This window comes from Pseudophryne corroboree, unplaced genomic scaffold (assembly GCF_028390025.1).
Source record: "Pseudophryne corroboree isolate aPseCor3 unplaced genomic scaffold, aPseCor3.hap2 scaffold_493, whole genome shotgun sequence".
Lineage (NCBI taxonomy): Eukaryota > Metazoa > Chordata > Amphibia > Anura > Myobatrachidae > Pseudophryne > Pseudophryne corroboree.
The window spans coordinates 240,582-267,442 of record NW_026970100.1 but is presented as its reverse complement, the minus strand read 5'-3'; the positions used below and the strand labels follow the sequence as shown (position 1 = coordinate 267,442).

At 47.2% G+C, this 26,861-nt stretch overlaps 19 non-coding genes across 19 annotated transcripts; 6 read left to right on the top strand and 13 right to left on the bottom strand.

Moving 5' to 3' along the window:
* The first annotated feature begins 359 nt into the window (after positions 1 to 359).
* LOC135029745 (U1 spliceosomal RNA) lies at positions 360 to 523 on the top strand. Its single transcript, XR_010225841.1, has one exon. It is a non-coding gene; the product is annotated as a U1 spliceosomal RNA (small nuclear RNA).
* A 152-nt stretch (positions 524 to 675) lies between these two features.
* Positions 676 to 838, top strand: LOC135029845 (U1 spliceosomal RNA). Its single transcript, XR_010225932.1, has one exon. It is a non-coding gene; the product is annotated as a U1 spliceosomal RNA (small nuclear RNA).
* Positions 839 to 10,580: 9,742 nt separating this feature from the next.
* Positions 10,581 to 10,744, bottom strand: LOC135029926 (U1 spliceosomal RNA). The gene has a single exon (XR_010225998.1). It is a non-coding gene; the product is annotated as a U1 spliceosomal RNA (small nuclear RNA).
* A 655-nt stretch (positions 10,745 to 11,399) lies between these two features.
* LOC135029817 (U1 spliceosomal RNA) lies at positions 11,400 to 11,562 on the bottom strand. Its single transcript, XR_010225906.1, has one exon. It is a non-coding gene; the product is annotated as a U1 spliceosomal RNA (small nuclear RNA).
* Positions 11,563 to 11,714: 152 nt separating this feature from the next.
* LOC135029755 (U1 spliceosomal RNA) lies at positions 11,715 to 11,878 on the bottom strand. Its single transcript, XR_010225850.1, has one exon. It is a non-coding gene; the product is annotated as a U1 spliceosomal RNA (small nuclear RNA).
* Positions 11,879 to 12,552: 674 nt separating this feature from the next.
* On the bottom strand, positions 12,553 to 12,715 carry LOC135029820 (U1 spliceosomal RNA). Its single transcript, XR_010225909.1, has one exon. It is a non-coding gene; the product is annotated as a U1 spliceosomal RNA (small nuclear RNA).
* Positions 12,716 to 12,867: 152 nt separating this feature from the next.
* Positions 12,868 to 13,031, bottom strand: LOC135029939 (U1 spliceosomal RNA). The gene has a single exon (XR_010226011.1). It is a non-coding gene; the product is annotated as a U1 spliceosomal RNA (small nuclear RNA).
* A 659-nt stretch (positions 13,032 to 13,690) lies between these two features.
* Positions 13,691 to 13,853, bottom strand: LOC135029792 (U1 spliceosomal RNA). The gene has a single exon (XR_010225886.1). It is a non-coding gene; the product is annotated as a U1 spliceosomal RNA (small nuclear RNA).
* A 152-nt stretch (positions 13,854 to 14,005) lies between these two features.
* LOC135029934 (U1 spliceosomal RNA) lies at positions 14,006 to 14,169 on the bottom strand. The gene has a single exon (XR_010226006.1). It is a non-coding gene; the product is annotated as a U1 spliceosomal RNA (small nuclear RNA).
* Positions 14,170 to 14,840: 671 nt separating this feature from the next.
* Positions 14,841 to 15,003, bottom strand: LOC135029818 (U1 spliceosomal RNA). Its single transcript, XR_010225907.1, has one exon. It is a non-coding gene; the product is annotated as a U1 spliceosomal RNA (small nuclear RNA).
* A 152-nt stretch (positions 15,004 to 15,155) lies between these two features.
* LOC135029938 (U1 spliceosomal RNA) lies at positions 15,156 to 15,319 on the bottom strand. The gene has a single exon (XR_010226010.1). It is a non-coding gene; the product is annotated as a U1 spliceosomal RNA (small nuclear RNA).
* Positions 15,320 to 15,978: 659 nt separating this feature from the next.
* Positions 15,979 to 16,141, bottom strand: LOC135029791 (U1 spliceosomal RNA). The gene has a single exon (XR_010225885.1). It is a non-coding gene; the product is annotated as a U1 spliceosomal RNA (small nuclear RNA).
* A 152-nt stretch (positions 16,142 to 16,293) lies between these two features.
* On the bottom strand, positions 16,294 to 16,457 carry LOC135029933 (U1 spliceosomal RNA). The gene has a single exon (XR_010226005.1). It is a non-coding gene; the product is annotated as a U1 spliceosomal RNA (small nuclear RNA).
* A 671-nt stretch (positions 16,458 to 17,128) lies between these two features.
* Positions 17,129 to 17,291, bottom strand: LOC135029858 (U1 spliceosomal RNA). The gene has a single exon (XR_010225942.1). It is a non-coding gene; the product is annotated as a U1 spliceosomal RNA (small nuclear RNA).
* Positions 17,292 to 17,443: 152 nt separating this feature from the next.
* LOC135029909 (U1 spliceosomal RNA) lies at positions 17,444 to 17,607 on the bottom strand. The gene has a single exon (XR_010225981.1). It is a non-coding gene; the product is annotated as a U1 spliceosomal RNA (small nuclear RNA).
* Positions 17,608 to 25,158: 7,551 nt separating this feature from the next.
* Positions 25,159 to 25,322, top strand: LOC135029832 (U1 spliceosomal RNA). Its single transcript, XR_010225921.1, has one exon. It is a non-coding gene; the product is annotated as a U1 spliceosomal RNA (small nuclear RNA).
* A 152-nt stretch (positions 25,323 to 25,474) lies between these two features.
* On the top strand, positions 25,475 to 25,637 carry LOC135029790 (U1 spliceosomal RNA). Its single transcript, XR_010225884.1, has one exon. It is a non-coding gene; the product is annotated as a U1 spliceosomal RNA (small nuclear RNA).
* Positions 25,638 to 26,308: 671 nt separating this feature from the next.
* LOC135029722 (U1 spliceosomal RNA) lies at positions 26,309 to 26,472 on the top strand. The gene has a single exon (XR_010225819.1). It is a non-coding gene; the product is annotated as a U1 spliceosomal RNA (small nuclear RNA).
* Positions 26,473 to 26,624: 152 nt separating this feature from the next.
* LOC135029761 (U1 spliceosomal RNA) lies at positions 26,625 to 26,788 on the top strand. Its single transcript, XR_010225856.1, has one exon. It is a non-coding gene; the product is annotated as a U1 spliceosomal RNA (small nuclear RNA).
* The last annotated feature ends 73 nt before the right edge of the window (positions 26,789 to 26,861 follow it).

The following is a 26,861-nucleotide window of genomic DNA, read 5'->3' as shown; positions in this document are numbered from 1 at the left end:
AGGGGTAATCCAAGCACCGCAAAAGGCCGCCATGCCCTGCACGCCCCTTTTCTCTTTTCATATGCAGATGAGGGTTGAAGCCAACTTTGACCCACTGCTTGGATGACATCACCATATGCAAATCCATCTGCTGCAGGCCTTGCCCCAGGAATGCTTGCACTAGTTGTTGCATTTGGTTTGTTGTTTGGGGGTGCTTCAGTATTAGGCAGCCTTCTGCCCTCCCATGTTCATCTGAAAATATGTGTTCTCCCTGCAGTTGTTGTCCCCAGATGAGAGTTCCCTTGTGCTGCCTCAGTTGAATCTCCTTTACTTGACAGAGATGTGCCTGAGCAGCGGCCCTCCCCGCCCTATCCCAAATCATACTTATTTTGCATAGGAGACACCATGGTCATGAAGATTGTTCACCCAGGGTGAGGTTCATTCATTGCATTCTGGGTATGCTGACCCCTGTGATTTCCCCAAATGTGGGAAACTCGCCTGCATTTTTTGTGGTAGTGGGGGACTGTGTTTGTGTTTTCCTCTGGTCAGCTCTGGTAAAAGTCAGATTTCTTTGTCTCATATATTCCTCTAGCCTTGTTCTTCTTTCGAGAGTTCCCTTGTGCTGCCTCAGTTGGATCTCCTTCACTTGACAGGGGGGTGCCCGAGCAGTGACCCTCCCCAGCTCTAGCCCAACTCCTACTTACCTGCCAGGTGAGATACTATGATCATGAAGGTGCTTCTCCCAGGGCAAGGCTCACCCATTGCACTCTGGGTGTGCTGCTCCTGTGATTTCCCCAAATGTGGGAAACTTGATTGCATAATTTGTGTTTCCCCTGGTCGGCTCTCGTATAATTCAGATCTCTTTGTCTCAGGTCTCTCTCCAGCCTAGTTTGCTGTCTGTTTCCACTTCTCTTTTCTGGAGCCACTCCCTTCTATGCCCTTGCGCACTATCCTGACTTCTCCCGTCTGCTTACTTTGTGCCTTCCAACGCACAATGCGAACTACAGGTGGTGCTGCAGGGCCCACACCCTTTTAGTTGCCTTACAGAGCAGCTCTGGAGCTGTTACAGTGCCCAGCTGCTGCAAGAAATCAGCTTGAATGCTTCAGGGGCTGGGGCATAGCCAACATGAGCCCCACACCAAAGGAGGGTGGGGGTGTTTAATGCGAACTAGGGGTCATCCAAGCACCGCAAAAGGCCGCCATGCCCTGCATGCCCCTTTTCTCTTTTCATATGCAGATGAGGGTTCCAGCCAACTTTGGCCCACTGCTTGGATGACATCACCGTATGCAAATCCGTCTGCTGCAGACCTTCCCCCAGGAATGCTTGTACTAGTTGTTGCATATGGTTTGATATTTGATGGTGCTTCAGTATTAGGCAGCCTTCCGCCCTCCCATGTTCATCTGAAAAGATGTGGTCTCCCTGCAGTTGTTGTCCCCAGACGAGAGTTCCCTTGTGCTTCCTCAGTTGAATCTCCTTAACTTGATGGGGGAGGGGCTGCCCGAGCAGCCACCCTCCCCAGCCCTATCCCAACTCATACTTATTTTGCATATGAGATCTCTTGATCATGAAGATTGTTCTCACAGGGTGAAGTTCATCCATTATATTTTAAAATAGGAAGGTACAAATTACATATTTGAATTGCATCTATGTGCTGGATTCAAATGTCCCCCCCTTCCTTTCTCAATTGTGCCCATCAGCAGCTATTCTAAGGTTGCTGCCAATGGGTGTGACACATTAATTTCTTCTGTGGGGTACACAGGACTCCACAAGGATTCACATTGGGGTGTAGAGTAGGATCTTGATCTGAGGCACCAACCGACTCAAAGCTTTTGACTGTTCCCAAGATGCTCAGCGCATCCTCCTCTATAACCCCGCTTCCATGAACAGGGAGCTCAGTTTGTAGTTGGTGCCTTCAGTAGCAGGCCACTTAACAGGGGCCTGCCTCAGGAAGCCAATTCTTAGCTATTCATTTTGACAAGAAAAGAAGAACTTGTTTTATGAGAATCTACAAGGGCTGCAGCAGGCTAGGTCTAATAGACATCTTTACTGCAGCTTCATCACTCCCAGCGGCGCTGTATACTCCCGTGCCCTGGTTGCTGGGTCACTGCAGCGGAGGCTCCGGTTTCTTCCTAAGGTCAGTCACACACACACCGCCCTTCCGGATCACGAGGCCGCTGATGAAGGGGAGCGTGGCCGTAGGGGGTGGACCGTGTGCGCACTGGCGTGGACACTGATTACTGGGCAGCCGCTCCACTAGCCACCAGGTACAGTTAAGGAGCACAGGTCTGGGGGTTTTTCTCCTATATTAAACCAATTTTGTACTGCCCGCAGCGCATTGTGATAGGTAATAGGGCCTGATTCAGGTTGGATTGCAATCACAATAAGTGATCCAACTGCAAAAATTGCTAAGAGCATACGCATGTGCCTGCATTTTCTGCGGCACCCCGCAGAGAATGCGATCGCCTCTGCCTGTCAATCGGAGCAGGGGGGGAGAGGGGGGTCAGCAACACTCCATTTCCATGTCAGGGATGGAGCGGTGCGGGGGCAAGGCTTCAAAATGGGGTCTGCAATGGAGGAGACACAGGGGGCGTGGTCACAGCAGCTGTATGACATCACATTCAGCCGCTGTGATCACAAAAATGGTGGCGGCTTCCTGCGCGCACATACAGTCTGCACCAGCAGGAGGCTACACCATTTTTTATGATCACGCTGAACTGCAGTGCGACTGCAATTACAGCATGGTCAAGAAGGGAGGCGTCATGCTGGGTGGCCATAAGAGATGAGCGGGTTCGGTTCCTCGGAATCCGAACCCGCCCGAACTTCACCCTTTTTTGCTCGGGTCCGAGCAGACTCGGATCCTCTCGCCTTGCTCGGTTAACCCGAGCGCGCCCGAACGTCATCATCCCGCTGTCGGATTCTCACGAGACTTGGATTCTATATAAGGAGCCGCGCGTCGCCGCCATTTTCACACGTGCATTGAGATTGATAGGGAGAGGACGTGGCTGGCGTCCTCTCCGTTTAGATTAGAAGATAGAGACGAGTGACATTTGATTTACTACTAATTTGGGGAGCAGTTGAACTTGTCAGGAGTACTCAGTAGTGCAGAGTTTTGCTGATAGTGACCACCAGTTTTATTATTTATAATCCGTTCTCTGCCTGAAAAAAAACGATACACATACCATATCTGTGCTCAGCCTCAGTGTGCTGCATGATATATCATCTATGTATATCTGACTGTGCTGAGTGCTCACTGCTCACACAGCTTAATTGTGGGGGAGACTGGGGAGCAGTTATAGCAGGAGTACAGTGCACACTTTTGCTGCCAGTGTGACCACCAGTATATTGTCTGCCTGAAAAAGTTAAACACTCCTGTGGTGTTTTTTTTTTATTCTATAAATGCATTCTGCTGACAGTGTCCAGCAGGTCCGTCATACATATATTATATAAATATTTACCTGCAGTAGTGTTATATTTTTTTTTCATCTTTATCATCTCTATATTAGCAGACGCAGTACGGTAGTCCACGGCTGTGGCTATCTCTGTGTCGTCAGTGCTCGTCCATAATTGTATACCTACCTACCTGTGGTGGGTTTTTTTTTTCTATCTTCTTCATACTAGTAGTTTAGGAGTCTACTGACAGTGTCCACCAGGTCCATCATTATATTATATACCTACAGTAGTAATATATTTATTATATTATCTATACTAGCAGACGCAGTACGGTAGTCCACGGCTGTGGCTATCTCTGTGTCGTCAGTGCTCATCCATAATTGTATACCTAACTACCTGTGGTGGGGTTTTTTTTTTATCTTCTTCATACTAGTAGTTTAGCAGTCTGCTGACAGTGTCCACCAGGTCCGTCATTATATTATATACCTACAGTAGTAATATATTTATTATATTATCTATACTAGCAGATGCAGTACGGTAGTCCACGGCTGTACCTACCTCTGTGTCGTCAGTGCTCGTCCATAATTGTATACCTACCTGTGGTGGGGTTTTTTTTTCTATCTTCTTCATACTAGTAGTTTAGGAGTCTGCTGACAGTGTCCACCAGGTCCGTCATTATATTATATACCTACAGTAGTAATATATTTAGTATATTATCTATACTAGCAGACGCAGTACGGTAGTCCACGGCTGTACCTACCTCTGTGTCGTCACTCGTCCATAATTGTATACCTAACTGTGGTGGTTTTTTTTTTCTATCTTCTTCATACTAGTAGTTTAGCAGTCTGCTGACAGTGTCCACCAGGTCCGTCATTATATTATATATACCTACAGTAGTTATATATATATTTTTTTTTATATCATTAATTATCATCTCTATACTAGCAGACGCAGTACGGTAGGCCACGGCTGTGGCTATCTCTGTGTCATCAGTGCTCGTCCATAATTGTATACCTACCTACCTGTGGTGGAAGTTTTTTTCTATCTTCTTCATACTAGTAGTTTAGCAGTCTGCTGACAGTGTCCACCAGGTCCGTCATTATATTATATATACCTACAGTAGTTATATATATATTTTTTTTTATATCATTAATTATCATCTCTATACTAGCAGACGCAGTACGGTAGTCCACGGCTGTAGCTACCTCTGTGTCGTCAGTCACTCGTCATCCATAAGTATACTAGTATCCATCCATCTCCATTGTTTACCTGAGGTGCCTTTTAGTTGTGCCTATTAAAATATGGAGAACAAAAATGTTGAGGTTCCAAAAATAGGGAAAGATCAAGATCCACTTCCACCTCGTGCTGAAGCTGCTGCCACTAGTCATGGCCGAGACGATGAAATTCCATCAACGTCGTCTGCCAAGGCCGATGCCCAATGTCATAGTACAGAGCATGTAAAATCCAAAACACAAAAGATCAGTAAAAAAATGACTCAAAAATCTAAATAAAAATCGTCGGAGGAGAAGCGTAAACTTGCCAATATGCCATTTACCACACGGAGTGGCAAGGAACGGCTGAGGCCCTGGCCTATGTTCATGGCTAGTGGTTCAGCTTCACATGAGGATGGAAGCACTCAGTCTCTCGCTAGAAAAATGAAAAGACTTAAGCTGGCAAAAGCACAGCAAAGAACTGTGCGTTCTTCAAAATCACAAATCCACAAGGAGAGTCCAATTGTGTCGGTTGCGATGCCTGACCTTCCCAACACTGGACGTGAAGAGCATGCACCTTCCACCATTTGCACGCCCCCTGCAAGTGCTGGAAGGAGCACCCGCAGTCCAGTTCCTGATAGTCAGATTGAAGATGTCAGTGTTGAAGTACACCAGGATGAGGAGAATATGGGTGTTGCTGGCGCTGGGGAGGAAATTGACTAGGAGGATTCTGATGGTGAGGTGGTTTGTTTAAGTCAGGCACCCGGCGAGACACCTGTTGTCCGTGGGAGGAATATGGCCATTGACATGCCTGGTGAAAATACCAAAAAAATCAGCTCTTCGGTGTGGAAGTATTTCAACAGAAATGCGGACAACAGGTGTCAAGCCGTGTGTTGCCTTTGTCAAGCTGTAATAAGTAGGGGTAAGGACGTTAACCACCTCGGAACATCCTCCCTTATACGTCACCTGCAGCGCATTCATCATAAGTCAGTGACAAGTTCAAAAACTTTGGGCGACAGCGGAAGCAGTCCACTGACCAGTAAATCCCTTCCTCTTGTAACCAAGCTCACGCAAACCACCCCACCAACTCCCTCAGTGTCAATTTCCTCCTTCCCCAGGAATGCCAATAGTCCTGCAGGCCATGTCACTGGCAATTCTGACGAGTTCTCTCCTGCCTGGGATTCCTCCGATGCATCCTTGAGTGTAACGCCTACTGCTGCTGGCGCTGCTGTTGTTGCTGCTGGGAGTCGATGGTCATCCCAGAGGGGAAGTCGTAAGACCACTTTTACTACTTCCACCAAGCAATTGACTGTCCAACAGTCCTTTGCGAGGAAGATGAAATATCACAGCAGTCATCCTGCTGCAAAGCGGATAACTGAGGCCTTGGCATCCTGGGCAGTGAGAAACGTGGTTCCGGTATCCATCATTACTTCAGAGCCAACTATAGACTTGATTGAGGTACTGTGTCCCCGGTACCAAATACTATCTAGGTTCCATTTCTCTAGGCAGGCGATACCGAAAATGTACACAGACCTCAGAAAAAGACTCACCAGTGTCCTAAAAAATGCAGTTGTACCCAATGTCCACTTAACCACGGACATGTGGACAAGTGGAGCAGGGCAGACTCAGGACTATATGACTGTGACAGCCCACTGGGTAGATGTATTGACTCCCGCCGCAAGAACAGCAGCGGCGGCACCAGTAGCAGCATCTCGCAAACGCCAACTCTTTCCTAGGCAGGCTACGCTTTGTATCACCGCTTTCCAGAATACGCACACAGATGAAAACCTCTTACGGCAACTGAGGAAGATCATCACAGAATGGCTTACCCCAATTGGACTCTCCTGTGGATTTGTGGCATCGGACAACGCCAGCAATATTGTGCGTGCATTATATCTGGGCAAATTCCAGCACGTCCCATGTTTTGCACATACCTTGAATTTGGTGGTGCAGAATTATTTAAAAAACGACAGGGGCGTGCAAGAGATGCTGTCGGTGGCCACAAGAATTGCGGGACACTTTCGGCGTACAGGCACCACGTACAGAAGACTGGAGCAACACCAAAAACGCCTGAACCTGCCCTGCCATCATCTGAAGCAAGAAGTGGAAACGAGGTGGAATTCAACCCTCTATATGCTTCAGAGGATGGAGGAGCAGCAAAAGGCCATTCAAGCCTATACATCTGACCACGATATAGGAGGTGGAATGCACCTGTCTCAAGCGCAGTGGAGAATGATTTCAACGTTGTGCAAGGTTCTGCAATCTTTTGAACTTGCCACACGTGAAGTCAGTTCAGACACTGCCAGCCTGAGTCAGGTCATTCCCGTCATCAGGCTTTTGCAGAAGAAGCTGGAGACATTGAAGGAGGAGCTAAGACAGAGCGATTCCGCTAGGCATGTGGGACTTGTGGATGGAGCCCTTCATTCGCTTAACCAGGATTCACGGGTGGTCAATCTGTTGAAATCAGAGCACTACATTTTGGCCACCGTGCTCGATCCTAGATTTAAAACCTACGTTGTATCTCTCTTTCCGGCAGACACAAGTCTGCAGGGGTTCAAAGACCTGCTGGTGAGAAAATTATCAAGTCAAGCGGAACTTGATCGGTCAACAGCTCCTCCTTCACATTCTCCCGCAATTGGGGGTGCGAGGAAAAGGCTCAGAATTCCGAGCCCACCCGCTGGCGGTGATGCAGGGCAGTCTGGAGCGACTGCTGATGCTGACATCTGGTCCGGACTGAAGGACCTGCCAACGATTACGGACATGTCGTCTACTGTCACTGCATATGATTCTCTCACCATTGAAAGAATGGTGGAGGATTATATGAGTGACCGCATCCAAGTAGGCACGTCAGACAGTCCGTACGTATACTGGCAGGAAAAAGAGGCAATTTGGAGGCCCTTGCACAAACTGGCTTTATTCTACCTAAGTTGCCCTCCCACAAGTGTGTACTCCGAAAGAGTGTTTAGTGCCGCCGCTCACCTTGTCAGCAATCGGCGTACGAGGTTACTTCCAGAAAATGTGGAGAAGATGATGTTCATTAAAATGAATTATAATCAATTGCTCCGTGGAGACATTGACCAGCAGCAATTGCCTCCACAAAGTATACAGGGAGCTGAGATGGTGGATTCCAGTGGGGACGAATTGATAATCTGTGAGGAGGGGGATGTACACGGTGATGAATCGGAGGATGATGATGAGGTGGACATCTTGCCTCTATAGAGCCAGTTTGTGCAAGGAGAGATTTATTGCTTCTTTTTTGGTGGGGGTCCAAACCAACCCGTCATTTCAGTCACAGTCGTGTGGCAGACCCTGTCACTGAAATGATGGGTTGGTTAAAGTGTGCATGTCCTGTTTATACAACATAAGGGTGGGTGGGAGGGCCCAAGGCAATTCCACCTTGCACCTCTTTTTTCTTTTATTTTTCTTTGCGTCATGTGCTGTTTGGGGAGTGTTTTTTGGAAGGGCCATCCTGCGTGACACTGCAGTGCCACTCCTAGATGGGCCAGGTGTTTGTGTCGGCCACTTGGGTCGCTGAGCTTAGTCACACAGCTACCTCATTGCGCCTCTTTTTTTCTTTGCGTCATGTGCTGTTTGGGGAGTGTTTTTTGGAAGGGCCATCCTGCGTGACACTGCAGTGACACTCCTAGATGGGCCAGGTGTTTGTGTCGTCCACTTGGGTCGCTGAGCTTAGTCACACAGCTACCTCATTGCGCCACTTTTTTTCTTTGCGTCATGTGCTGTTTGGGGAGTGTTTTTTGGAAGGGCCATCCTGCGTGACACTGCAGTGCCACTCCTAGATGGGCCAGGTGTTTGTGTCGGCCACTTGGGTCGCTGAGCTTAGTCACACAGCTACCTCATTGCGCCTCTTTTTTTCTTTGCGTCATGTGCTGTTTGGGGAGTGTTTTTGGAAGGGCCATCCTGCGTGACACTGCAGTGCCACTCCTAGATGGGCCAGGTGTTTGTGTCGGCCACTTGGGTCGCTGAGCTTAGTCACACAGCTACCTCATTGTGCCTCTTTTTTTCTTTGCGTCATGTGCTGTTTGGGGAGTGTTTTTTGGAAGGGCCATCCTGCGTGACACTGCAGTGCCACTCCTAGATGGGCCAGGTGTTTGTGTCGGCCACTTGGGTCGCTGAGCTTAGTCACACAGCTACCTCATTGCGCCTCTTTTTTTCTTTGCGTCATGTGCTGTTTGGGGAGTGTTTTTTGGAAGGGCCATCATGCGTGACACTGCAGTGCCACTCCTAGATGGGCCAGGTGTTTGTGTCGGCCACTTGGGTCACTGAGCTTAGTCATCCAGCGACCTCGGTGCAAATTTTAGGACTAAAAATAATATTGTGAGGTGTGAGGTGTTAAGAATAGACTGAAAATTAGTGGAAATTATGGTTATTGAGGTTAATAATACTTTGGGATCAAAATGACTCCCAAATTCTATGATTTAAGCTGTTTTTTAGGGTTTTTTGAAAAAAACACCCGAATCCAAAACACACCCGAATCCGACAAAAAAAATTCGGTGAGGTTTAGCCAAAACGCGTTCAAACCCAAAACACGGCCGCGGAACCGAACCCAAAACCAAAACACAAAACCCGAAAAATTTCCGGTGCACATCTCTAGTGGCCATGCCATGTCACTGTGCAGGAGCCAGCACCGCTCACACACTAGTCCCCGGTGCAGCCCCCAACCCCCGGGACACCCGGAGCAACAAAATGTAGATTCAGGCCACCAGGCCACGCCCCTACCTATGAAACCATGCCTCCTTTTTACCATTGCGCTGCTTATCTGCGCGCACTGCATTACAATCTCCCTCGCCACCTCTCTGGGTGTCACCAGTGATAGTGACACCTCTGCCATGCTTGTAGCAGCTGGTCCTAAGATCTACGCCTCAAGCCCTGAGTGTTTGCCCTTGTGACTTGTTGATCATCATAGCAAAGCAGATGCTTACAGAAAACTGCAGGGGCTTAGATTGAAAATAAAAAAAATTGATGGGTATAAGGTAGAGAGGAGCGGGTTCGGTTCTCCGAGAACCGAATTCCCCACGAACCCCACGAACTCCTCCTCCGAGGCAGGCTCGGTTGTTCCCGCCTGACTCGGAAAACCTGAACAAGGGAAAATGTCATCATCCCGCTGTCGGATTCTCGCGAGATTCGGATTCCATATAAAGAGCTGCGCGTTGCCGCCATTTTTACTCGTGCATTGAAGAGAGAGCGGAGAGGACGTGGCTATGTTCTCTCAGTGGAAATCTCAATATCAGTGCTCAGTATCAGTGGATACTTATTGCTGCTCAGTAATACTAGTAGTGTGTCTCTCCTGCTCAGTGTCAGTTCTCAGTAGTATCCTCATCAGTGCTCAGTATCACTGCTCATTGTCTTGTGCTGCATTGTTGTGCTCAGCATACTACAGTACATTACTAATAGTCCAGTGCTGCATCTTGCTGCTCAGTGTCAGTTCTAGTATCCTCATCAGTGCTCACTATCACTGCTCATTGCATTGTGGTGTTCTGTATACTACAGTAACATAGTAATATAGTAACATATAGTAACATAGTTTTTGAGGTTGAATAGAGGCAAATTGCCCATCGTGTTCAACCTGTTTTAAGTTGTGATGATTCTACATACTTGCTGAATAATGTTTTATGACTAGTTAGCTACTACAACTCATGTTACCCCCGGATTAACCATGTTGATATTTTAAGTATTATAACCTTGGATAGCTTTTTCATTCAGAAATGTATCCATTCCTTTTTTAAATCCAATTACAGAGTCCGCCATTACCACCTTCCCTGGCAGGGAATTCCACATCCTGATTGCCCTAACAGTGAAGATCATAGTATCTCACCTGGCAGGTAAGTAGGAGTTGGGCCAGAGCTGTGGAGGATTGCTGCTCGGGCACCCCCTGTCAAATGAAGGAGATCCAACTGAGGCAGCACAAGGGAACTCTCGAAAGAAGAACAAGGCTAGAGGAAGATCTGAGACAAAGAAATCTGACTTTTACCAGAGCTGACCAGAGGAAAGCACAAACACAGTCCCCCACTACCACAAATAATGCAGTCGAGTTTCCCACATTTGGGGAAATCACAGGGGTCAGCATACCCAGAATGCAATGAATGAACCTCACCCTGGGAGAACAATCTTCATGACCATGGTATCGCCTATGCAAAATAAGTATGATTTGGGATAGGGCTGGGGAGGGCCGCTGCTCAGGCACATCTCTGTCAAGTAAAGGAGATTCAACTGAGGCAGCACAAGGGAACTCTCATCTGGGGACAACAACTGCAGGGAGAACACATATTTTCAGATGAACATGGGAGGGCAGAAGGCTGCCTAATACTGAAGCACCCCCAAACAACAAACCAAATGCAACAACTAGTACAAGCATTCCTGGGGGAAGTTCTGCAGAAGACGGATTTGCATACGGTGATGTCATCCAAGCAGTGGGCCAAAGTTGGCTGGATCCCTCATCTGCATATGAAAAGAGAAAAGGGGTATGCAGGGCATGGCGGCCTTTTGCGGCGCTTGGATGACCCTTAGTTCGCATTAAACACCCCCACCCTCCTTCGGTGTGGGGCTCATGTTGACAATGCCCCAGCCCCTGAAGCATTCAAGCTGATTTCTTACAGCAGCTTGGCACTGTAACAGCTCCAGAGCTGCTCTGTAAGGCAAGTAAAAGGGTGTGTAGTTTGCATTGTGCATTGGAAGGCACAAAGTAAGCAGACAGGAGGAGAAGTCAGGATAGTGCACAAGGGTATAAAAGGGAGGGGCTCAAGAAAAAAGAAGTGGAAACAGACAGCAAACTAGGCTGGAGAGAGACCTGAGACAAAGAGATCTGAATTATACGAGAGCCGACCAGGGGAAACACAAATTATGCAGTCAAGTTTCCCACATTTGGGGAAATCGCAGGGGCAGCACACCCAGAGTGCAATGGGTGAGCCTTGCCCTGGAAGAAGCACCTTCATGATCATAGTATCTCACCTGGCAGGTAAGTAGGAGTTGGGCTTGAGCTGGGGAGGGTCGCTGCTCGGGCACCCCCCTGTCAAGTGAAGGAGATCCAACTGAGGCAGCACAAGGGAACTCTCGAAAGAAGAACAAGGCTAGAGGAAGATCTGAAACAAAGAAATCTGACTTTTACCAGAGCTGACCAGAGGAAAACACAAACACAGTCCCCCACTACCACAAATAATGCAGTCGAGTTACCCACATTTGGGGAAATCACAGGGGTCAGCATACCCAGAATGCAATGAATGAACCTCACCCTGGGAGAATAATCTTCATGACCATGGTATCTCATATGCAAAATAAGTATGATTTGGGATAGGGCTGGGGAGGGCCGCTGCTCAGGCACATCTCTGTCAAGTAAAGGAGATTCAACTGAGGCAGCACAAGGGAACTCTCATCTGGGGACAACAACTGCAGGGAGAACACATATTTTCAGATGAACATGGGAGGGCAGAAGGCTGCCTAATACTGAAGCACCCCCAAACAACAAACCAAATGCAACAACTAGTGCAAGCATTCCTGGGGGAAGGCCTGCCGCAGATGGATTTGCATATGGTCATGTCATCCAAGCAGTGGGTCAAAGTTGGCTTCAACCCTCGTCTGCATATGAAAAGAGAAAAGGGGCGTGCAGGGCATGGCGGCCTTTTGCGGTGCTTGGATGACACTTAGTTTGCATGAAACACCCCCACCCTCCTTCGGTGTGGGTCTCATGTTGGCCATGCCCCAGCCCCTGAAGCATTCAAGCTGATTTCTTGCAGCAGCTTGGCACTGTAACAGCTCCAGAGCTGCTCTGTAAGGCAAGTAAAAGGGTGTGGGCCCTGCAGCACTACCTGTAGTTTGCATTGTGCATTGGAAGGCACAAAGTAAGCAGACAGGAGGAGAAGTCAGGATAGTGCACAAGGGTATAAAAGGGAGGGGCTCAAGAAAAAAGAAGTGGAAACAGACAGCAAACTAGGCTGTAGAGAGACCTGAGACAAAGAGATCTGAATTATACGAGAGCCGACCAGGGGAAACACAAATTCTGCAGTCAAGTTTCCCACATTTGGGGAAATCGCAGGGGCAGCACACCCAGAGTGCAATGGGTGAGCCTTGCCCTGGGAGAAGCACCTTCATGATCATAGTATCTCACCTGGCAGGTAAGTAGGAGTTGGGCTAGAGCTGGGGAGGGTCGCTGCTCGGGCACCCCCCTGTCAAGTGAAGGAGATCCAACTGAGGCAGCACAAGGGAACTCTCGAAAGAAGAACAAGGCTAGAGGAAGATCTGAGACAAAGAAATCTGACTTTTACCAGAGCTGACCAGAGGAAAACACAAACACAGTCCCCCACTACAACAAATAATGCAGTCGAGTTTCCCACATTTGGGGAAATCACAGGGGTCAGCATACCCAGAATGCAATGAATGAACCTCACCCTGGGAGAACAATCTTCATGACCATGGTATCTCCTATGCAAAATAAGTATGATTTGGGATAGGGCTGGGGAGGGCCGCTGCTCAGGCACATCTCTGTCAAGTAAAGGAGATTCAACTGAGGCAGCACAAGGGAACTCTCATCTGGGGACAACAACTGCAGGGAGAACACATATTTTCAGATGAACATGGGAGGGCAGAAGGCTGCCTAATACTGAAGCACCCCCAAACAACAAACCAAATGCAACAACTAGTGCAAGCATTCCTGGGGGAAGGCCTGCAGCAGATGGATTTGCATATGGTGATGTCATCCAAGCAGTGGGTCAAAGTTGGCTTCAACCCTCGTCTGCATATGAAAAGAGAAAAGGGGCGTGCAGGGCATGGCGGCCTTTTGCGGCGCTTGGATGACCCCTAGTTCGCATTAAACACCTCCACCCTCCTTCGGTGTGGGGCTCATGTTGGCTATGCCACAGCCCCTGAAGCATACTAGCTGATTTCTTGCAGCAGCTGGGCACTGTAACAGCTCCAGAGCTGCTCTGTACGGCAAGTAAAAGGGTGTGGGCCCTGCAGCACTACCTGTAGTTTGGAAGGCACAAAGTAAGCAGACGGGAGAAGTCAGGATAGTGCGCAAGGGCATAGAAGGGAGCAGCTCAAGAAAAGAGAAGTGGAAACAGACAGCAAACTAGGCTGGAGAGAGACCTGAGACAAAGAGATCTGAATTATACGAGAGCCGACCAGGGGAAACACAAATTATGCAGTCAAGTTTCCCACATTTGGGGAAATCGCAGGAGCAGCACACCCAGAGTGCAATGGGTGAGCCTTGCCCTGGGAGAAGCACCTTCATGATCATAGTATCTCACCTGGCAGGTAAGTAGGATTTGGGCTAGAGCTGGGGAGGGTCGCTGCTCGGGTACCCCCCTGTCAAGTGAAGGAGATCCAACTGAGGCAGCACAAGGGAACTCTCGAAAGAAGAACAAGGCTAGAGGAAGATCTGAGACAAAGAAATCTGACTTTTACCAGAGCTGACCAGAGGAAAGCACAAACACAGTCCCCCACTACCACAAATAATGCAGTCGAGTTTCCCACATTTGGGGAAATCACAGGGGTCAGCATACCCAGAATGCAATGAATGAACCTCACCCTGGGAAAACAATCTTCATGACCATGGTATCGCCTATGCAAAATAAGTATGATTTGGGATAGGGCTGGGGAGGGCCGCTGCTCAGGCACATCTCTGTCAAGTAAAGGAGATTCAACTGAGGCAGCACAAGGGAACTCTCATCTGGGGACAACAACTGCAGGGAGAACACATATTTTCAGATGAACATGGGAGGGCAGAAGGCTGCCTAATACTGAAGCACCCCCAAACAACAAACCAAATGCAACAACTAGTGCAAGCATTCCTGGGGGAAGGCCTGCAGCAGATGGATTTGCATATGGTGATGTCATCCAAGCAGTGGGTCAAAGTTGGCTTCAACCCTCGTCTGCATGTGAAAAGAGAAAAGGGGCGTGCAGGGCATGGCGGCCTTTTGCGGCGCTTGGATGACCCCTAGTTCGCATTAAACACCTCCACCCTCCTTCGGTGTGGGGCTCATGTTGGCTATGCCTCAGCCCCTGAAGCATTCAAGCTGATTTCTTGCAGTAGCTGGGCTCTGTAACAGCTCCAGAGCTGCTCTGTACGGCAAGTAAAAGGGTGTGGGCCCTGCAGCACTACCTGTAGTTTGCATTGTGCATTGGAAGGCACAAAGTAAGCAGACGGGAGAAGTAAGGATAGTGCGCAAGGGCATAGAAGGGAGCGGCTCAAGAAAAGAGAAGTGGAAACAGACAGCAAACTAGGCTGGAGAGAGACCTGAGACAAAGAGATCTGAATTACATGAGAGCCGACCAGGGAACACTCAAATTATGCAGTCAAGTTTCCCACATTTGGGGAAATCGCAGGGGCAGCACACCCAGAGTGCAATGGGTGAGCCTTGCCCTGGGAGAAGCACCTTCATGATCATAGTATCTCACCTGGCAGGTAAGTAGGAGTTGGGCTAGAGCTGGGGAGGGTCGCTGCTCGGGCACCCCCCTGTCAAGTGAAGGAGATCCAACTGAGGCAGCACAAGGGAACTCTCGAAAGAAGAACAAGGCTAGAGGAAGATCTGAGACAAAGAAATCTGACTTTTACCAGAGCTGACCAGAGGAAAACACAAACACAGTCCCCCACTACAACAAATAATGCAGTCGAGTTTCCCACATTTGGGGAAATCACAGGGGTCAGCATACCCAGAATGCAATGAATGAACCTCACCCTGGGAGAACAATCTTCATGACCATGGTATCTCCTATGCAAAATAAGTATGATTTGGGATAGGGCTGGGGAGGGCCGCTGCTCAGGCACATCTCTGTCAAGTAAAGGAGATTCAACTGAGGCAGCACAAGGGAACTCTCATCTGGGGACAACAACTGCAGGGAGAACACATATTTTCAGATGAACATGGGAGGGCAGAAGGCTGCCTAATACTGAAGCACCCCCAAACAACAAACCAAATGCAACAACTAGTGCAAGCATTCCTGGGGGAAGGCCTGCAGCAGATGGATTTGCATATGGTGATGTCATCCAAGCAGTGGGTCAAAGTTGGCTTCAACCCTCGTCTGCATATGAAAAGAGAAAAGGGGCGTGCAGGGCATGGCGGCCTTTTGCGGCGCTTGGATGACCCCTAGTTCGCATTAAACACCTCCACCCTCCTTCGGTGTGGGGCTCATGTTGGCTATGCCACAGCCCCTGAAGCATACAAGCTGATTTCTTGCAGCAGCTGGGCACTGTAACAGCTCCAGAGCTGCTCTGTACGGCAAGTAAAAGGGTGTGGGCCCTGCAGCACTACCTGTAGTTTGGAAGGCACAAAGTAAGCAGACGGGAGAAGTCAGGATAGTGCGCAAGGGCATAGAAGGGAGCAGCTCAAGAAAAGAGAAGTGGAAACAGACAGCAAACTAGGCTGGAGAGAGACCTGAGACAAAGAGATCTGAATTATACGAGAGCCGACCAGGGGAAACACAAATTATGCAGTCAAGTTTCCCACATTTGGGGAAATCGCAGGAGCAGCACACCCAGAGTGCAATGGGTGAGCCTTGCCCTGGGAGAAGCACCTTCATGATCATAGTATCTCACCTGGCAGGTAAGTAGGATTTGGGCTAGAGCTGGGGAGGGTCGCTGCTCGGGTACCCCCCTGTCAAGTGAAGGAGATCCAACTGAGGCAGCACAAGGGAACTCTCGAAAGAAGAACAAGGCTAGAGGAAGATCTGAGACAAAGAAATCTGACTTTTACCAGAGCTGACCAGAGGAAAGCACAAACACAGTCCCCCACTACCACAAATAATGCAGTCGAGTTTCCCACATTTGGGGAAATCACAGGGGTCAGCATACCCAGAATGCAATGAATGAACCTCACCCTGGGAAAACAATCTTCATGACCATGGTATCGCCTATGCAAAATAAGTATGATTTGGGATAGGGCTGGGGAGGGCCGCTGCTCAGGCACATCTCTGTCAAGTAAAGGAGATTCAACTGAGGCAGCACAAGGGAACTCTCATCTGGGGACAACAACTGCAGGGAGAACACATATTTTCAGATGAACATGGGAGGGCAGAAGGCTGCCTAAAACTGAAGCACCCCCAAACAACAAACCAAATGCAACAACTAGTGCAAGCATTCCTGGGGGAAGGCCTGCAGCAGATGGATTTGCATATGGTGATGTCATCCAAGCAGTGGGTCAAAGTTGGCTTCAACCCTCGTCTGCATGTGAAAAGAGAAAAGGGGCGTGCAGGGCATGGCGGCCTTTTGCGGCGCTTGGATGACCCCTAGTTCGCATTAAACACCTCCACCCTCCTTCGGTGTGGGGCTCATGTTGGCTATGCCTCAGCCCCTGAAGCATTCAAGCTGATTTCTTGCAGTAGCTGGGCTCTGTAACAGCTCCAGAGCTGCTCTGTACGGCAAGTAAAAGGGTGTGGGCCCTGCAGCACTACCTGTAGTTTGCATTGTGCATTGGAAGGCACAAAGTAAGCAGACGGGAGAAGTAAGGATAGTGCGCAAGGGCATAGAAGGGAGCGGCTCAAGAAAAGAGAAGTGGAAACAGACAGCAAACTAGGCTGGAGAGAGACCTGAGACAAAGAGATCTGAATTACATGAGAGCCGACCAGGGAACACTCAAATTATGCAGTCAAGTTTCCCACATTTGGGGAAATCGCAGGGGCAGCACACCCAGAGTGCAATGGGTGAGCCTTGCCCTGGGAGAAGCAACTTCATGATCATAGTATCTCACCTGGCTGGTAAGTAGGAGTTGGGCTAGAGCTTGGGAGGGTCGCTGCTCGGGCACCCCCCTGTCAAGTGAAGGAGATCCAACTGAGGCAGCACAAGGGAACTCTCGAAAGAAGAACAAGGCTAGAGGAAGATCTGAGACAAAGAAATATGACTTTTACCAGAGCTGACCAGAGGAAAGCACAAACACAGTCCCCCACTACCACAAATAATGCAGTCGAGTTTCCCACATTTGGGGAAATCACAGGGGTCAGCATACCCAGAATGCAATGAATGAACCTAACCCTGGGAGAACAATCTTCATGACCATGGTATCTCCTATGCAAAATAAGTATGATTTGGGATAGGGCTGGGGAGGGCCGTTGCTCAGGCACATCTCTGTCAAGTAAGTTGCATTTGATTTGTTGTTTGGGGGTGCTTCAGTATTAGGCAGCCTTCTGCCCTACCATGTTCATCTGAAAATATGTGTTCTCCCTGCAGTTGTTGTCCCCAGATGAGAGTTCCCTTGTGCTGCCTCAGTTGAATCTCCTTTTGGAGAAGACCTCAATAAGATTGTAGCTGATCTGGCTACTGCTAAAACAGCTTGCCTACCTAGTATGACTCCTACCACGCAGAAGGCTAAAAGTACTTTTCTTTGCCCTTTCATCTTCCAGGTAAAGCGTACCCAAGGTCAGGCATACCCAAAGCAAGCTCATGTTTCCAGACCTGCCAAGCCCAGACTGAAGCAATCCTGGGCTGCCCATCAGCCTGCTTCCAAAACGGACAAGCCTGCCGCATGACGGTGCAGGCCTCCCTCTGGGGGATCCCAGGGTGGGGGGCCCGACTTCTAGGTTTGGCAAAGAAAGGTATAATTCTAAGCTAGAGAATTCTGTTTGGAGCTCACCTTGCACTTTGTGAAGAAATAATCAGCATTGTGGCTGAGCAGATACATGTAGTGTGTGGCTGCAAACTGCATGGATCTGCTGCGTTGTAATGCTGATTCTTTTTTTTTTGCAAAGTACCAATAGCTTCATATAATGTTCACAATTTTTATGCAGGATCAAATAGCTCAATAGGTAGGGTGTTTGATTAGAATTCAACAGGTTATAGGTTTGAATCCTGGGTATGGTAGTTTGAGATGTGTTATTTAATAAAGTATGTTGTTCTGACTGCTGGCATCCTATCACCTGGGATATCATATTAAATAAATGGAGGTGATCAAATTTTTTTTTTTAACTAGGGACAATTTCCAGATACTTCTCTTTATAACTGAGATTGCCCCCTGGAACTTCACATCAGTTGACAACTATGCATGAGTGGGCAGTGCTTGCCCTGGATCTGCCCACCCATTTATGTGCCGTCATAAAATAAAGCATGACTGACAGTTATCCTGGGCGTACACTACACAATTATCTGTCAGGCTATCTATCCAGTCTGGATGGATGGAATGAAAATCTGGTAATGTATTGGAGCAAATGTCAATTAGCCATTTGCTCCCAAACACTAGAAAAGTGGTCAAAAATGGTCATTACACAAATTGGTTAAACCCAAAATTTAACCAATTTGTTTAGGGGACCATTTTTGTCCATTTTTTAGTGTTTGAGAGTAAATCGTTGATGGTCATTTGCTCACATAGATAACCGGATTTCTATTCCAACCAGCCAGTGTTGGAGAGATGGTCTGCCAGATTACATAGTGCATACCAGAGCCATAACTAGACTTTTTGGATCCCTGTGACAGAGAATTATATGCCCCCCCCCCTCCCTCCCTCCCTCCCTCCCCATTTTTTCAATATGGACAAAAGGTGCATGCCTTGTGGGGAAGGGGCATAACAAGATTGGTCTCAGAGAAAGCACATGAGATATGAAGATATATCTAGTATACTTGACACTCAATGGTTTGTGGTATTGCCGGGGTGCCCTCCTTAAATGCATATACAGTCACACATGGCATGTTTGTGTAAATGGCATATCAGCAGTCAGCACTAACTGGTGACATGCCATTTGTACAAGTAAGCCATGTGTGACTAATATATACAAACATACACCTCAAACTATCATACCCAGGATTCAAACCTATAACCTGTTGAATTCTAATCAAACACCCTGCCCATTGAGCTACTTGATCCTGCATTTATTCTAACCTCCAAAAACAGATTCAGTTGCATTTTCCAGCGTGTATTGTTTGCGCCTTTGCAAATGTCTTACATCGACAAACTTATTTAGTACTATTTTGCAAATAGGGTTACATTGTCGCAACATTGTGTTCCCTAATTGCTTGAATTTTTAAATGCAAAAATTGATAAAGACACCTGATAATTGCTCTGTGGAGTCTTATTTTGTGTCTACTTCTTATCTACATTTAATTCCCTACCTCTAATCAAGGCATTTTTAAATGCTGGGCGCTGCCAGGACGTGAGGCCTACCTAGTCTTTAGATCTGAATTTGAATGTACTTGTGAACTAACTTAATTTCCTACTTCTAAATTCATTCCTAAATTCACTACTTACATTAATCCTGTAGTTGGGCATTTTGAGCCTTCAATTGTGGGCATTGTTTTGTGTCCAGACCAGCAGCTGGTGGTGTGCATTTGCTGGAAAGGCATCGAAGACCTCCGATATGCTGCATCTCCTGATGTGTGTCTGCCTCAAGTGGCTGTCAGCAAATGCATGCTAGACACCCCATTCCAAGCTGATTGTGACATCACGGAACATGCATCATAGAACAGGCATGCTAGAACATGGGTCTTCAACCTGCGACCCTCCAGCTGCTGTGGAACTACATATCCCAGCATGCCCTGCCTCAGTTTTAGCATACCTTAATAGCAAAACTGTGGCAGGGCATGCTGGGATGTGTAGTTTCACAGCAGCTGGAGGGCCACAGGATGAAGACCCATGTGCTAGAACCAAACCGCAGGTACATTGAATGCTAGCAAGCTGAATGTTTAAATCCTTTTTGTTCCGCAGCATTCCAATGCGGAAGATTCCATGGAACCAGAGATTATTCCATTGAGAAGGACATGCTGCCTGGATGACTGCACTGTGCAAATTAAATCACGGAGCTAGTTGGCTTGTGGGTGGCTCTGGTGACTGGGTGGTTGGGTGGGCGGTATGTCGGAGGTGGAGCACATGCAAATGAATGTGTATCATCCAGCTAGTGAGAGAGAAAACTAATGCAGGAGTGTGCCTGTTTGTCAGTGAGTTATGCACCTTGCCAGACGTCAAATCTACATGGAGCAACTGGAGGGGACAAGAGCAGGTTTGGAAAATATAGACAGAAGAGCATATATGCTGGCGCATTCTCCATGATTGTGTCAGCTTATGTTTTGGTGCACTGCACTTTCCTCCACTAAGTTTTAGCCATTTTGTTTAAACGCAAGTGTAGTTGCTTCTCGCTCTTTTGGCTGTGATATTGTATCGTGGTTGAAGAGTCTGCTGGAGGGATTGTTTTCTTCATTGGCGAGAGACTGAAGATATTCCAGGATGGAAGGCTTGGGAACACTATCTGTTTTTCAGTTGTGGAAGAGTTGAAAGACCGGATTGGACTACATTCTATAGTAAAGGGTATTTTTGTATTTATTAATCCTCCCTTTATATGTGTCTGTCTTTCAATAAAGCTTTGGGCTTGTGATTCCGTCACCCTCTTACACTCCACACCCATAGCCTTATTAACTATTGTATTGTTTAAATGTATAGTGCAGTTCATGATTTATAGTGTAGGCTGGCCTGTGCTGTAGTTCTTGAACTGTACTATACCGACAGCATTTGTATTGTGTTTTGGCTGTGCTGCAACACAGTACTTATGTGTGTAATGTTTATGTATGTTTTTTTTGCTTCTTTATGTCAATAAAGACTGCTTTTTCAATCCAATATCTGAAAACAATCAATGTTTATCTTTGATGGCAATAGAAGTGGTATGATATTTGCTGCTTTTGAAAGGCAATATCTGATATGTCCCCTATCTGGGAACCATATATTAAATGGCTTTTCAGAAAAGGGAGATGGGAGAAGAGCTTTCAGTACTTGTAGGACCGATGCACATTTCCTATTCAAGCCTCCAAAAACAGATTCAGTTGCATTTTCCAGCGTGTTTTGGATGCGCCTTTGCAAATGTCTTACATCGACAAACTTATTTAGTACTATTTTGCAAATAGGGTTACATTGTTGCAACATTGTGTTCCCTAATTGCTTGATTTTTTAAATGCAACAATTGATAAAAACACCTGATAACTGCTCTGCGGAGTCTTATTTTGTGTCTACTTCTTATCTACATTTAATTCCGTACCTCTAATCAAGGCATTTTTAAATGCTGGCGGCTGCCAGGACGTGAGGCCTACCTAGACTTTAGATCTGAATTTGAATGTACTTGTGAACTAACTTAATTTCCTACTTCTAAATTCATTCCTAAATTCACTACTTACATGAATCCTGTAGTTGGGCATTTTGGGACTTCGATTGTGGGCATTGTTTTGTGTCCAGACCAGCAGCAGGTGGTGTGCATTTGCTGGAAAGGCATCGAAGACCTCCGATATGCTGCATCTCCTGATGTGTGTCTCCCTCAAGTGGCTGTCAGCAAATGCCTGCTAGACACCCCATTCCAAGCTGATTGTGACATCACCGAACATGCATCATAGAACAGGCATGCTAAAACATGGGTCTTCAACCTGCGACCCTCCAGCTGCTGTGGAACTACACATCCCAGCATGCCCTGCCTCAGTTTTAGCATACCTTAATAGCAAAACTGTGGCTGGGCATGCTGGGATGTGTAGTTTCACAGCAGCTGGAGGGCCACAGGATGAAGACCCATGTGCTAGAGCCAAGCCACAGGTACATTGAATGCTAGCAAGCTGAATATTTAAATCCTTTTTGTTCCGCAGCATTCCAATGCGGAAGATTCCATGGAACCAGAGATCCTTCCATTGAGAAGGACATGCTGCCTGGATGACTACACTGTGCAAATTAAATCACGGAGCCAGTTGGTTTGTGGATGGCTCTGGTGACTGGGTGGTTGGGTGGGTGGTGTGTCGGAGGTGGAGCACATGCAAATGATTGTGTATCATCCAGCTAGTGAGAGAGAAAACTCATGCAGGAGTGTGCCTGCTTGTCAGTGGGTTATGCACCTTGCCAGACGTTAAATCTACATAGAGCAGCTGGAGGGGACAAGAGCAGGTTTGCAAAATATAGATAGAAGAGCATATATGCTGGCGCATTCTCCATGATTGTGTCAGCTTATGTTTTGGTGCACTGCACTTTCCTCCACTAAGTTTTAGCCATTTTTGTTAAGCTCAAGTGTAGTTGCTTCTCGGCCTTTTGGCTGTGATCTTGTATTGTGGTTGAAGGGTCTGCTGGAGGGAGGGATTGCTTTCTTCATTGGCGAAAGACCAAAGATATTCCAGGATGGAAGGCTTGGGAACACTATCCGTTTTTCAATTGTGGAAGAGTTGAAAGACCGGATTGGACTACATTCTGTAGTAAAGGATGTCTTTCTATTTATTAATCCTCCCCTTATATGTGTCAGTCTTTCAATTAAGCTTCGGGCTTGTGATTCCCTCACCCTCTTACACTCCACACCCATAGCCTTATTAACTGTTGTATTATTGTACAGTTTAAATGTATAGTGCAGTTCATGATTTATAGTGTAGGCTGGCCTGTGCTGTAGTTCTTGAACTGTACTATACCGTCAGCATTTGTATTGTGTTTTGGCTGTGCCGCAACGCGGTACTTATGTGTGTAATGTTTATGTATGTTTTTTTGCTTCTTTATGTGCATCGGTCCTACAAGTACTGAAAGCTCTTCTCCCATCTCCCTTTTCTGAAAAGCCATTTAATATATGGTTCCCAGATAGGGGACATATCAGATATTGGATTTCAAAAGCATCAAATATCATACCACTTTTATTGCCATCAAAGATAAACATTGATTGTTTTCAGATATTGGCTTGAAAAAGCAGTCTTTATTGGCATAAAAAAAAACATACATAAACATTACACACATAAATACAGTGTTGCAGCACAGCCAAAACACAATACAAATGCTGACGGTATAGTACAGTTCAAGAACTACAGCACAGGCCAGCCTACACTATAAATCATGAACTGCACTATACATTTAAACTATACAATAATACAACAGTTAATAAGGCTATGGGTGTGGAGTGTAAGAGGGTGAGGGATTCACAAAACCGAAGCTTTATTGTAACACAGACACATATAAGGGGAGGGTCAATAAATAGAAAGATATCCTTTACTATAGAATGTAGTCCAATCCGACCTCTGTGCTCTTCCACAACTGAAAAACAGATAGTGTTCCCAAGCCTTCCATCCTGGAATATCTTTGGTCTTTCGCCAATGAAGAAAACAATCCCTCCCTCCAGCAGACCCTTCAACCACGATACAAGATCACAGCCAAAAGGCCGAGAAGCAACTACACTTGAGCTTAACAAAAATGGCTAAAACTTAGTGGAGGAAAGTGCAGTGCACCAAAACATAAGCTGACACAATCATGGAGAATGCGCCAGCATATATGCTCTTCTATCTATATTTTGCAAACCTGCTCTTGTCCCCTCCAGCTGCTCTATGTAGATTTAACGTCTGGCAAGGTGCATAACCCACTGACAAGCAGGCACACTCCTGCATGAGTTTTCTCTCTCACTAGCTGGATGATACACAATCATTTGCATGTGCTCCACCTCCGACACACCACCCACCCAACCACCCAGCTCTAGCTGGCTTGGCTCTAGCACATGGGTCTTCATCCTGTGGCCCTCCAGCTGCTGTGAAACTACACATCCCAGCATGCCCTGCCACAGTTTTGCTATTAAGGTATGCTAAAACTGAGGCAGGGCATGCTGGGATGTGTAGTTCCACAGCAGCTGGAGGGTCGCAGGTTGAAGACCCATGTTTTAGCATGCCTGTTCTATGATGCATGTCTAGCAGGCATTTGCTGACAGCCACTTGAGGGAGACACACATCAGGAGATGCAGCATATCGGAGGTCTTCGATGCCTTTCCAGCAAATGCACACCACCTGCTGCTGGTCTGGACACAAAACAATGCCCACAATCGAAGTCCCAAAATGCCCAACTACAGGATTCATGTAAGTAGTGAATTTAGGAATGAATTTAGAAGTAGGAAATTAAGTTAGTTCACAAGTACATTCAAATTCAGATCTAAAGACTAAACACAAAACACAAAATAAGACTCCACAGAGCAATTATCAGGTGTCTTTATCAATTGTTGCATTTAAAAAATCAAGCAATTAGGGAACACAATGTTGCGACAATCTAACCCTATTTGCAAAATAGTACTAAATAAGTTTGTCGATGTAAGACATTTGCAAAGGCGCAAACAAAACACGCTGGAAGATGCAACTGAATCTGTTTTTGGAGGTTAGAATAGATGCAGGATCAAGTAGCTCAATGGGTAGGGTGTTTGATTAGAATTCAACAGGTTATAGGTTTGAATCCTGGGTATGATAGTTTGAGGTGTTATTTAATAAAGCATGTTTATATATTAGTCACACATGGCTTACTTGTACAAATGGCATGTCAACAGTTAGTGCTGACTGCTGATATGCCATTTGCACAAACATGCCATGTGTGACTGTATATGCATTTAAGGAGTGCACCCCGGCAATACCACAAACCATTGAGTGCCAAGTATACTAGATATATCTTCATATCTCATGTGCTTTCTCTGAGACCAATCTTGTTATGCCCCTTCCCCAGAAGGCATGCACCTTTTGTCCATATTGCAAAAATGGGGAGGGGGGGGGCATATAATTATCTGTCACAGGGCACCAAAAAGTCTAGTTATGGCTCTGGTATGCATTATGTAATCTGGCAGACCATCTCTCCTTTACTTGACAGAGATGTGCCTGAGCAGCGGCCCTCCCCAGCCCTATCCCAAATCATACTTATTTTGCATAGGAGATACCATGGTCATGAAGATTGTTCTCCCAGGGTGAGGTTCATTCATTGCATTCTGGGTATGCTGACCCCTGTGATTTCCCCAAATGTGGGAAACTCGACTGCATTATTTGTGGTAGTGGAGGACTGTGTTTGTGCTTTCCTCTGGTCAGCTCTGGTAAAAGTCAGATTTCTTTGTCTCAGATCTTCCTCTAGCCTTGTTCTTCTTTCGAGAATTCCCTTGTGCTGCCTCAGTTGGATCTCCTTCACTTGACAGGGGGGTACCCGAGCAGCGACCCTCCCCAGCTCTAGCCCAACTCCTACTTACCTGCCAGGTGAGATACTATGATCATGAAGGTGCTTCTCCCAGGGCAAGGCTCACCCATTGCACTCTGGGTGTGCTGCTCCTGCGATTTCCCCAAATGTGGGAAACTTGACTGCATAATTTGTGTTTCCCCTGGTCGGCTCTCGTATAATTCAGATCTCTTTGTCTCAGGTCTCTCTCCAGCCTAGTTTGCTGTCTGTTTCCACTTCTCTTTTCTTGAGCCGCTCCCTTCTATGCCCTTGCGCACTATCCTTACTTCTCCCGTCTGCTTACTTTGTGCCTTCCAAAGCACAATGCAAACTACAGGTAGTGCTGCAGGGCCCACACCCTTTTACTTGCCGTACAGAGCAGCTCTAGAGCTGTTACAGTGCCCAGCTGCTGCAAGAAATCAGCTTGTATGCTTCAGGGGCTGGGGCATAGCCAACATGAGCCCCACACCGAAGGAGGGTGGAGGTGTTTAATGCGAACTAGGGGTCATCCAAGCGCCGCAAAAGGCCGCCATGCCCTGCACGCCCCTTTTCTCTTTTCATATGCAGACGAGGGTTGAAGCCAACTTTGACCCACTGCTTGGATGACATCACCATATGCAAATCCATCTGCTGCAGGCCTTCCCCCAGGAATGCTTGCACTAGTTGTTGCATTTGGTTTGTTGTTTGGGGGTGCTTCAGTATTAGGCAGCCTTCTGCCCTCCCATGTTCATCTGAAAATATGTGTTCTCCCTGCAGTTGTTGTCCCCAGATGAGAGTTCCCTTGTGCTGCCTCAGTTGAATCTCCTTTACTTGACAGAGATGTGCCTGAGCAGCGGCCCTCCCCAGCCCTATCCCAAATCATACTTATTTTGCATAGGAGATACCATGGTCATGAAGATTGTTCTCCAAGGGTGAGGTTCATTCATTGCATTCTGGGTATGCTGACCCCTGTGATTTCCCCAAATGTGGGAAACTCGACTGCATTATTTGTTGTAGTGGGGGACTGTGTTTGTGTTTTCCTCTGGTCAGCTCTGGTAAAAGTCACATTTCTTTGTCTCAGATCTTCCTCTAGCCTTGTTCTTCTTTCGAGAGTTCCCTTGTGCTGCCTCAGTTGGATCTCCTTCACTTGACAGGGGGGTGCCCGAGCAGCGACCCTCCCAAGCTCTAGCCCAACTCCTACTTACCTGCCAGGTGAGATACTATGATCATGAAGGTGCTTCTCCCAGGGCAAGGCTCACCCATTGCACTCTGGGTGTGCTGCCCCCTGCGATTTCCCCAAATGTGGGAAACTTGACTGCAGAATTTGTGTTTCCCCTGGTCGGCTCTCGTGTAATTCAGATCTCTTTGTCTCAGGTCTCTCTCCAGCCTAGTTTGCTGTCTGTTTCCACTTCTTTTTTCTTGAGCCCCTCCCTT